This window comes from Dasypus novemcinctus, chromosome 2 (genome assembly GCF_030445035.2).
Source record: "Dasypus novemcinctus isolate mDasNov1 chromosome 2, mDasNov1.1.hap2, whole genome shotgun sequence".
Classification (NCBI taxonomy): Eukaryota; Metazoa; Chordata; class Mammalia; order Cingulata; family Dasypodidae; genus Dasypus; species Dasypus novemcinctus.
Genome location: NC_080674.1, coordinates 46,861,659 through 46,872,923, shown reverse-complemented (window position 1 = coordinate 46,872,923; position 11,265 = coordinate 46,861,659). Strand labels below are relative to the sequence as shown.

Sequence of the window (11,265 nt, the reverse complement as noted above, 5' to 3'; positions counted from 1 at the left end):
TTTTTTTCAGTTTCTTGATAATTGCACCAGTTTTATTAATGTGAACATCCAGGTTCAATGAGGGTTAACATGTTAACAGAAAAGAGAACATTAATGCTGTGGCTCAAGTTTTTTTACTAATATTATTTTTCAATTTTTCTTAATAATATAGTGAAACTACATAAACAAAATTACGAAAATATGTTTTGCACAATCAGATTTGTCTAAATAATAAAGTACTAAGTTAACTCACTTTTGAAACAGTAATAAAATATCTTTTAGGGCTTGTTATTTTCAGGAAGTCTAAATAAATGTCCAGTTTATTTAGAGTAATCACAGGTGTCTACAGGGTTTATTTAGCTATAGGTTTAGTTAGAGAGGATTTCCATTTTCTTAGTTCTTTTTCTTTCTAAATAGATTTATTTATCCAGATATCTGCAGGACTTCCACCAACATTCTTGTAAATTATTTGGAAAAGGTCTGAGTATCTAGGTTTTCAAGTCAATATTTTTGCAAGACCCACTGAGTCTTCAGTAGGACTCAGGAAATTTTCTTATTATAGAAGGGGAGTTAGGCTAAGCTAGGTCACAGAGGAAGACAGGAGGATTTCAAAGAGCATTAGAAGTCTGACTTCTTCAATTTCTGAGACTCCAAGAGTAAAAATATGTAAGTGTTTATTTATTTTTAATCACTTTGTATAGAGGTCTAAGGATTTTTACTTGTTAATTTGTTATTACCATCTAGGGGAAGGAAAATACAGATAGATACCAACCACAGAAACATGTATGAACAGAAATATAAAACTTACTAGTATGAATAATAAGTTTGCAGGAAGCGGATTTGGCTCAACTGATAGAGCGTCCACGTCCACCTACCACATGGGAGGTCCAGGGTAGGCTTATACTGCTGGCATTTATGTTTAGGTCTTTTACCCATTTTGATTAGATTCTTGCATAGGGAGTGAGAGAGGGGTCTTCTCTCATTCCTTTGGTTATGGATATCCAGTTCTCCAAGCACCATTTGCTGTAGAGACTGTTCTGTCCCAGAATGCTGGACTTCGTAGGCTTATCAAAAATCAGTTGACCATAGAGATGAGGGGTCTGTTTCTTAACTCTCAATTCCATTTATCAGTGTGTCTATCTTTATGCCACTACCATGCTGTTTTGACCACAGTAGCTTTATAATATACTTCAATGTCAGGAGCAACTTTGCTCTTCTTTTTTAGGATCTTTCTCCTGTTCAGGACCCCTTTTCCTTCCAAAAAATTTGGTAATATATTTTCTATTTCTATAAAATAGGTTGTTGGCATTTTGATTGGTATTGCATTGAATGTATACATCAATTTGGGTAAAACTGACATCTTCATGATGTTTAGTCTTCCAATCCATGAACATGGGATGTCCTTCCATTTGTTTAGGTCTTCTTTGATTTCTTTTAGCAGTGTTTTGTAGTTTTCTGAAACAGATCCTTTACATTTCCTAGATACTTTAGTTGTTGTTTTTTTTGTTTCTATTGTAAATGGATTTTGTTCATGATTTCCTCCTCCACTTGTTCATTACTAGTGCATAGAAATGCTACTGATTGTCATGTGTTGATCTTGAATTCTGCCACTTTGCTGAACATATTTATTAACTCTAATAGTTTTGTTGTAGATATCTCAGGATTTTCTAAATATGGGATCATGTCATCTGTGAATAGTGAGAGTTTTACTTCCTCTTTTCTAATTTTGATGCTTTTTATTTCTTTTTCTTGACTTATTGCTCTAGCTAGAATGTCTAGCACAATATTAAATAAAGTGCTGACAACAGACATCCTTGTCTTGTTTCTGATCTTAGAGGGAAAGCTTTCAAACTCTCTCCATTGAATATGACATTAGGATTTTTATATATGTCCATTATTATGTTGAGGAACTTTCCTTCTATACTTATCTTTTGAAGTGTTTTTATCAAGAAAGGATGCTAGATTTAGATCACGTTTTTTTTTCCATTTGACTTTTTAATATGGTATATAACGTTAATTGATTTTCTGTTGAAACACCCTTGCATACCAGGAATAAAATTGACTTGTATAATATTGTATAATTATTTTAGCATGCATAATTATTTTAGTACGGTATTGGATTCAATTTGCAAGTATTTTGTTGAGAATTTTTGCTTCTATATTCATTAGAGAGATTAGCCTGTAATTTTCTTTTCTTGTATCTTTTTGGCTATGATATTATGGTAATGTTGGTTTCATTAAACATGTTGTATAATTTTCCATCTTTTTCAATTTTTTGGAAGAATTTAAATAAGATTGGTATTAATTATTCTTGAAATGTTTGAGGAAATTCACCTGTGAATCCATCTGGTCCTGGAGTTTTCTTTCTTGGAAGATTTTTGATGACTGATTCAATCTCTTTATTTGTGATTGGTTTGTTGAGTTCCTATATTTCTTGTAGAGCCAATATTGGTTTTTAGGAATTTTCCCATTTCATATAGGTTGCCTGATTTGCTTGCATACATTTTCTCATAATATTCTCTTATGATTCTTTTTATTTCTGTGTGGTGAGGCATCATTTCTCCCCTTTCATTCCTGATTTTATTTATTGGCATCTTCTTTTGCATCTTCTCTCTCTTTTTCTGTTCATCTTGCTAAAGTATTGTCAATGTATCAATTTTCTCAAAGAATCAGTTTTTGGTTTGGTTGGCTTTATCTACTTTCTCTAAATTTATTTTATTTTAGCTGTAATCTTTGTTATTTCTTTCTTTTGGCTTGCTTTGGGATTGCTTTGTTGTTCTTTTTTTAGTTTCTCCAGTTGTTCAGTTAGATCTTTGATTTTAGCTCTTCTTTTTAATATAGGCCTTTAGGGCTATAAATGTCCCTCTCAGCACTGCCTCCTCTGTATCCCCTATGTTTTGTTGTGTTTTCATTTTAATTTGTCTCAAGATAGCTACTAATTTATCTTCCTATTTCTTCTTTAACCCACTGATTGTTTAGAAGTAGGTTGTTTGCCCTCTATATATGTGCACATTTTCCTCTTTCCCACATATTATTTTTTTTGAGCTACATGCAACTATGATCAGAGAAGGTGCTTTGTATAATTTCAATCTTCTTGAAATTATTGAGGGCTGTGTTGTGGCCCAGGATAGACATGTGGTCCATCTTGGAGAAAGATCCATGAGCACTTGAGAAGAATGTATAACCTACTGATTTGGGGTGTGATGATGTGTATATGTCTGTCAGGTCCAGCTTATTCATTATATTATTCAAGTTTCTGTTTCCTTGTTGATCTTTTGTCTAGTTGTTCTATCTACTGATGTGTCATGTTGAAGTCTCTAACTATCAGTATAAAGCCATCTATTTCTCCTTTCAGTTTTGCCAGAGTTTGCCTCATGTAATTGGGGAACCCTCTTTAAGTGCATAGATGTTTATGACTGTTTTTCCTTTCAGAATGATTGTCCCTTGTATTAATATATATTGACCTTCTTTATCTCTTACCACATTTTTACATTTGACGTCTGTTTTGTCTGATACCGATATAGCCATCCTTGCTCTCTTTTGACTGCTGTTTGCATGTAATATCTTTTTTCCCAACCTTTTGCTATAAGTCTATTTGTATTCTTGAGTCTTAGGTAAGTCTTCTACAAACAGCATGTGGATGCTTCATGTTTTCTTATCCATTCTGTCAGCCTATGTCTTTTGATTGGGAAGTTGAATCTATTAATATTCAGTGTTATTACTATAAAAGCATTACTGGGAAGCGGACTTGGCCCAGTGGATAGGGATTCCACCTACCGCATGGGAGGTCCGTGGTTCAAACCCCGGACCTCCCTGACCCATGTGGAGCTGGCCCACGTGCAGTGCTGATGTGTGCAAGGAATGCCGTGCCATGCAGGGATGCCCCCCGCATAGGGGAGCTCCACACACAAGGAGTGCGCCCTGTAAGGAGAGCCGCCCAGCGCGAAAGAAAGTGCAGCCTGCCCAGGAATGGTGCTGCACACATGGAGAGCTGACACAGCAAGATGACGCAACCAAACGAAACACAGATTCCTGTCCCGCTGACAACAACAGAAGCGGACAAAGAACATGCAGCAAATGGACACAGAGAACAGACAAGCAGGGTGGGGGGGGAGGGGTGAGAAATAAATAAATAAATAAATCTTAAAAAAAAATAGTAGATTCCATATACCCTATCTCTCCCCTTCCCATACTTTCCCCATTAACAACATCTTTCATTAGGTGGTACTTTTGTAATAGTTGATGAACACATATCAAAGATTGCTGTTAACCATGGTCTATAGTTTGCATTGTAGTTTACACTTTGCACCACGCAATTTTTACAAAATGTATAATGACCTTTATCCGCCATTGCAATGTCAAGCAGAACAATTCCAATGTCCCGAAAATGCCCCATGTTACACCTATGCTTCCTTCTCCCTCCCCTTAGAACCTCTGAAGGCCACTGCCTTTATACCAGTGTTACAAGTTCTTCCATTGCTAGAATACTAATAAGTCTACTTTAGTCCATAGTTGCATTCCTGCCTTATGTTTGTTCATTCCTCAATCTTGAGGATTTGGGGATTGTAATGCTCCCTCTGTTTCTAATTGAGAGAGGGCTTAGATCCCATGGGGCAGATGCAGATAGATGGAACTGTCTTGCTTGCTGCTGTAGATACTCTCTGCTTTTATAGGTGGGAGTTGTCCATCATCATCTTTTTGTTAGTTGTCCTTGGTGAGTCCAATGAAATGGAGAATATGTGTTGCATTGCACCTCTGCTGAAACCCAGGCCTCACTTGGCATATGAACAGACCGAAGATTTAAGTCTCTGGGACAAGTATTTAACAAGTATAGTGCTAATTGTAGGTTTAAATAAAAGAGGCAGAATAGCGATATGTAGGAAAATTATAAGAGTCTAACTCTGTTACATTGGGGAGCAATGAATTTTTGAGGTTGTCTGCCCTGCCTACAGTGTCTAGATGTCTCTAGAGCCCTCAGGAGCACCCCTGCTTGAGGCGTTGGTTACGGTGGCTGTCTATGAGATCCTGCTGAGACGTGCATAAGTATAACTTCTGGAATGACCTCCTGACTCGCTTTGAAATCTCTTTGCCATCAAAACTCATTTTTATTTAATATTTTCCCCCTTTTGGTGAAGGTCTTTTTCCAAATGCATTGATAGTTGGCGCTTAGTAATAATCCCTCGGAGTCAGGAAGATTCATCCCTGGGAATCATGTTCCACTCCTGGACACCATATATTATTTTAAAGAAAGAAACTGTGAGCAGAGAAATAGAGAGTGAAGGTCACGGATGGAAGTGTGTAATTATTATATGAATGAGCCAAAGATGTACCCTGTGTTGGTACTATGTGTTGTTTCTTGGGGCTCTTCCTATCCCCCCAGGAAAGCCCACTCTGATGTGAAATTCAAGTCTTTACACTGCACAATTGTTTTGTGTGTGTGTGTGTGTGTGTTTTTAGGAAGTATCAGGGATTGAACCCAGGACCTTGTACATGGGAAGCAGGTGCTCCACCACTGATCTGCACTGGCACTCCTATACACATTCGTTTGACACTAGAAATCTCCTTCTAAGAATTTATCCTACTGAGTCACTCCCCAAAATAAGTAATTGTATTAGAAAAAACCGTGTTTCTTTGTAGTGAAAGGTAAAATATCAATTAAATGCTCAATAAAACCAATGCAGCCCTGAGAAAAAGGAATAAATTATGATGAGAAGATTTCTGGCATAATAATATAAAAGTGCACATAATCCCACTTCCAAGAGATATGCATTGTTAAGATCTTAAATTATGTGTGTGTGTGTTTTCAAAATAGTGTCTACCTCCTATAGGCGAAATTTCAGAGACATTGATTTTTTAGGTAAATTAAAATGTTTCACACTTTATAATGTCTACATATAATTACTGTTACCAGAAAAAGACTACAGATAAATGAAGGACAGAAACAAGAAAATTTGTTTCTTTTATCTCCCCTTCTATTCCCTCTTTTCTTCCTTACATTCTTTCTCCTAAAAATGATCATTTAATGAAAAGCAATTTTATTGATGAGTTGTTTAGAAAATATTTTGAATTCACAAAATTTAGTGAGATTTTAATTAGTGAAAATGACTGAAAATGATGTAAAAATATGCAACTTTTATGTTAATATAAAGATCAGTAAAATGGCACAGTATGGTCATGCTTTTACACACATCCCTCTGATCTAACCATTTAACATGATAGATAAAATAGAGCATAAGAAATATAAAGGGCATGCATGGATCCAACACACCCCTCCTCCCCCAAAAAACAACAAAAACACACCCTTCTTGTCTATCAGGAAGAGAACACAAAACACAGCGCAGGGCTGAAGCTGAGGGATTGCTGGGCTGTATATTTAGAAGGAGGCAGCAGCAGCTCTAATTTCAGTTTCTATAGACTAAAACCACCTCTTCTAAGATATATGTCTTTGAACTAATTCTTTTAGGACTTTTAACTACCTGACCAGACTATTTTCACTATTTTTAAGTGAGATTTTTCTGGGCAGTATAATCCTACACCCATCTTTGCTTAAGTGCACATGTATTCTCCGTCTACTTTACAGGGTTCTACACCTAACTTCGGGAGCACCCCAGGATTAATATTTTGTGTCACTGTGATTCAGAGCTACTTTTGTGCTTGTAAAGAGGATTATGTCAGTCAGTGTTGCATCATAAAAGAGATGCCCGCTATGAAGGGATAATTGAGAAGAGGTAATAAAGTGGTCATTTAGAAATGTGAGCAGGTTAAAGGAAACCAGCAAAGGGTCGAGGAGCACTGAAGAGCTGGCACCAGAAGGGAGTATTGTGACCCCAGGTCAGAAGGGGCAAGACAATGAGTGGAATTACAGAAAGCAGAACAGAAGCTCAAACCTGTAAGAGATTTGGCCTTAATAAAAGCCAAATTATTCAATGAACCTTTCTCAGTTTCTCTATGGCGGTTTGTAGTTTCTCACAGGCTTTGTCTAGATTGTTCTTTACAATGATCAAATCAAAATAGCGGTTGTATGCTCTCCGAATCCACGCACTTTCATAAACCCAGCTTTATGCAAGCATGTAATGTCTAGTTCTGGGGCAGCAATAAATACTCTGTCCTCAACACTTTCAGTGCTTGTGGGTTGACATCCAAAATGCAAGTTTTTCCAGTTTGGACAACTTCAAGAATAGAAATTGATCTTGGTTTCATAGAGATTTCCTTCATATTTTCCATGTTCCAAATACTTTCCAGCTTTAATATCTGATTCCATTTCAGATCATAACACAAATTTTTATGCCTGTCCATTTTTTTTAATCTTTCCTTGGTTTCTGTGAGGCAAATGGCACTGTAGTTTCAAATATAGTGGGATTCAGTACTATGAACCTGTTTTTCAAGCTTCTTCACCCACAACTTGGGCTCCTATCAATACTAATGTCTTTCTCTGGAAAGAGGGCATTTTGGCTACTTCTTCATATATCTGGATTTCATGACTATCAAATTCTGCATTTCTGGTTGTGAGATACATCATCTTTTTCATTTATTTTTTTCTACTTAGAGTTCCACAAAAAGGTTCTGAGTTGTCCCAAACTCTTCTAACAAATGCCTTTCTCTTCCCTTCCAGGATCTGACTTCCCCTCTCTTTGACATGGCTAGCCTGTCACCAATTTGCATCTTCTCTGTTGAAAATCTGAAGAATTTCTCCTTTTGAAAACTTCAATCCTGCCTCTTTTCAGGGTATCAGGCTATCATTTTATAGGTTATAATCAAAATTACATTCTACAAATACCTGTTGAGGAGTAATGGTATACCTAAAACTTGGAAAATTTATAGGGGATACTTCCACTAATATTTTTCAGTAACTCTTGTAATTCCTTTGAGTTGTTTCCAAACTCATGGCCATTGGTTTCTTTAATGGTATCTTCGTTGTTAATCAACAAAGGAGACTGTTGATCTATAATTCCTCCATGAAGGATTCCTGTGATGACCAGATCATTATTTTTTTTAGGTACTGGTGGCAGGGGACTGAACCTGGGACCTCATATGTGTGAGTTCAATTTTTCGTGTTTTCCTTTTTGTTTGTTTTTGTTGCTGTTTTCAGGTGGCATCAGGAACCCAACCTGGACCTCCCTTGTGGGACTTAATCTCTCAGCCACTTGAGCCACACCCGCTCCTGATCATCACTTTCATGCTAAATGTTATGCCCCAAGACTCCCCAGCTCTTTTGTGAGTACCAAGAATGAGAATAGCATCTACTGGTAGTAATCAATTATTGACTAAAGTGTTAATTTCTGGGCTTGATGGAGATTAGTCATAACACTCTGATGCCACAATATCGTGGGCCTCCAAGAGTGATTGGAAGCGGCTTCTCTGAGTATACCAACCAGTTCTGCCACATTTTCATCCACATTGTTAGAGGAGTGCAAGAATTTCACTAATTCCAAGTTATTGTCACTGACAGCTTCAAGTTTTGAATCTTCTAGACTTTCAAGAGCCTTAACAAGTGATTCTCTTTACTGCCCTTGAGGAAAATTAGGTCTATTTCCTCTGCTTCCATGGATAAGGACAGCTCTGTAAATGTATAGACTTCCTGCATTGTGTAAATAGTCGGAGGGAGAAGCAGTCCTGTTCCTTAGTAACAATCAATTGCTCTTGTACGCTTGGAAGAAGCATCAGTAGTTGCAGAAACGTTCCTCCCTGAAGAACTCCGAGCTCGGTAGAAGCCTGAAGTCGGAAAATCATCCCCTTTCGGGAGTGACCCCTTAGTGTCAGGCACAACAACATCGCCCCGGGCCCAGTTCTCCGTGCGTGTTTTAGCTCTACTCTCGCTGCAGAGTCTGAGCCCAAGACCGGTGCCTGGGGTATACCGGTGCGCGCCTAGCCCCAGCCGGGCCGCCACCGGGTTTCCGGGGCCGCGCGTGCGGGGCCAAGCGCTGCTGGTGGCGAGCGTGTGGGCACCGCGGCGGGCCGCGTGCGCCAGGCACCTTGCCGCGCTCCTTCCCGCCGGCCGGCCCGCAGTCCTGGCGCCCCTCCTTCCGGTGTGGTGTATTTGTGTTTTTAAAGGAAGGGAGAATTAAAATTAAACAAACAAACATAAAAACCTACCTAGCATCTATACATTCAAGTCTATACATTCAAATATATAGGTTTTGAGTTTAAATTCAGCTTCGTATTTGGGTAACTGGGAACAGAAGCTGAGGGAAAGGCCAATGTGGAAAAATGCTCTAAGAATAAGAAAAAATATCCTTTAGTTTTTGAGCGGCCGTTTGAGCCAGGAGCTGTGCCCAGTACTTCACACCTTTAACAGGAAACTAGCTCAGAGAGTTGCCTAAGCGATCTGTATAGGAAGTAAGAAATGGGGGAAAGGAAGAGGATAACCAGATGTTTTTGATGTTCATATCAAGTAGTCATTTGCCAAATCCTTACTCCTCCATTCCCTCATTTTTTTCCTGACTATAAGTGTTTCAGTATAAAAATATTTTAAAATGCTTATGGGGCTTTGACTTTAAAATTGGCCATTAGAAGGATAACATTGACTTTGACTCATCATAGTCTATACAGAAGGACAGAATTTCACATTTGGTTTATGCATTTATATTTTACTTTTTTGTTTATGATACTGTATTAAGAACTGACAACCCTACCATTCAAAAGAAAAGTTAGGACCTTGACAAAATCAAATATTCAACTATTACAATTTCAGAGACATGGTGTTCAGTTCCTGTTGTTCAATTTCTCTTATTCCAGGAGATTTTACATCCTAAGTTTTTTCTATTCTCTCCATTTCATATTCTGTTTTCATTGAGTTCTTCTAAATAATATTGCCAAATGCTTCTGTCCTGAATCATTTCCTCTGTGTTCTTTTTCCTTTATATTTTCCTTGTGGTTTCTCATTCCTTGAAATTTCTTGTTCATAGAAGTGTAGTTGAGCTGCCTCCCAATTTCTTACTTGTAGGACTCCAGTATCTTCACTGTGCCTGCCATTTTTCTATTGCTTTCCACAACGCAATTCCACTGGAACCTCAAACTGCTCAGTCTTATAGCCTACAAGGGAGACAAAAGCTCAGTTCCCCAGGGCAACTGGAATGCTGGTCAAGATGTTCCTGATCCTTCTCTGGTGATGCTTGACTTTGCCCTGAAGAGTCAAACCTAATGGATATGTTTGTCATTAGAGAAAACTAATGAGGAGCTGGAAAGGAGAAAAATAGCCCATGAGAATTCTGGACAGAAAATACATATGATCAGATGGGCAGCCCACTTCACAAACAAACTGACAAAAACACTTCATCTCCTTCACCATCTACTACCATTCTCTGATACGGATAACTGACATTTAATCAGTCTAATAAAGGGGGCTGGGGGTATATGGGGACCTCATATTTTTTTGAACATAATATTAAAAAAAAAAAAGAAAAAAAAACAAAAAAAATCAGTCTAATAAAAAGGGCTAGGTAAACACAGTTTAAGTCCCACATTCCAATCAGATTACAGCCTCTAAGCAACCCCATATTGAAATTAAGACCTGTCATTGGGTGAAAAAAAAAGTCCTCACACATAGACTAAATTAATGTCAGTATATAGTTTCTGGTTTGGGTTTCTAGCATATAGGGAACAAAAATGTTTGAAAGTCTGAAGTGTGTTTGCTACTGCATGCTTTTTTTTTATCTGTCTCTTGGCCCAGTTGGAACTGAAACTATGAGGATGCATACATCTTACCCCTGGGACATGTGCAGGAAGTATTGAGTCTCAGATTCAGTGCATAACCTCACTGGGCCAAGTGGCGTATCCATGAGCCTTCGGTTTGGCTGGATTTTGAAGTACAATCCATGCAGATTTTGCCCTGGACAGGCTCTAGTAAAGAAGCAATCTGTAGCTGGTTGGCTTTGTCTGACTGGAGCTGATGTCCTAGAACCTGACGATTGTCAGCTCAGAGGGCAACTCTTGCCTCTACTAAAGGGGTTTCTGCCCACCCCCTTGTTAATGTAACCTGCAGACCATTCAAGGGACATTTGGTGGTGTCTACCCTCTGCCAGGCCTTCTCACCTGCAGGGCTGCACTCAGATTCAAGGCAAACTGAACCCAGCTTAGCAGCTCCTTCTTACTCTAGGTAATTCCGCTAGACAGTGGACCCTGGAGTTATGCCTCCAGCTCAGACCTGGATCCCTGTTCTCCTTTCTGCCCCAGGCCCACTCACAGACCCCTCCCAATCCTGACTGCAAACTTCAGATCAGAGGTGGAGAATGAGGATAAAGGCTTTAACCATTGTGTACCATTTCACCTAGAGACTAACCATGACAA

General features: G+C 38.4%; 1 pseudogene; it reads right to left on the bottom strand.

Moving 5' to 3' along the window:
- Positions 1-6,902: 6,902 nt before the first annotated feature.
- On the bottom strand, positions 6,903-8,563 carry LOC101446620 (protein PALS2 pseudogene; annotated as a pseudogene).
- Positions 8,564-11,265: the final 2,702 nt, after the last annotated feature.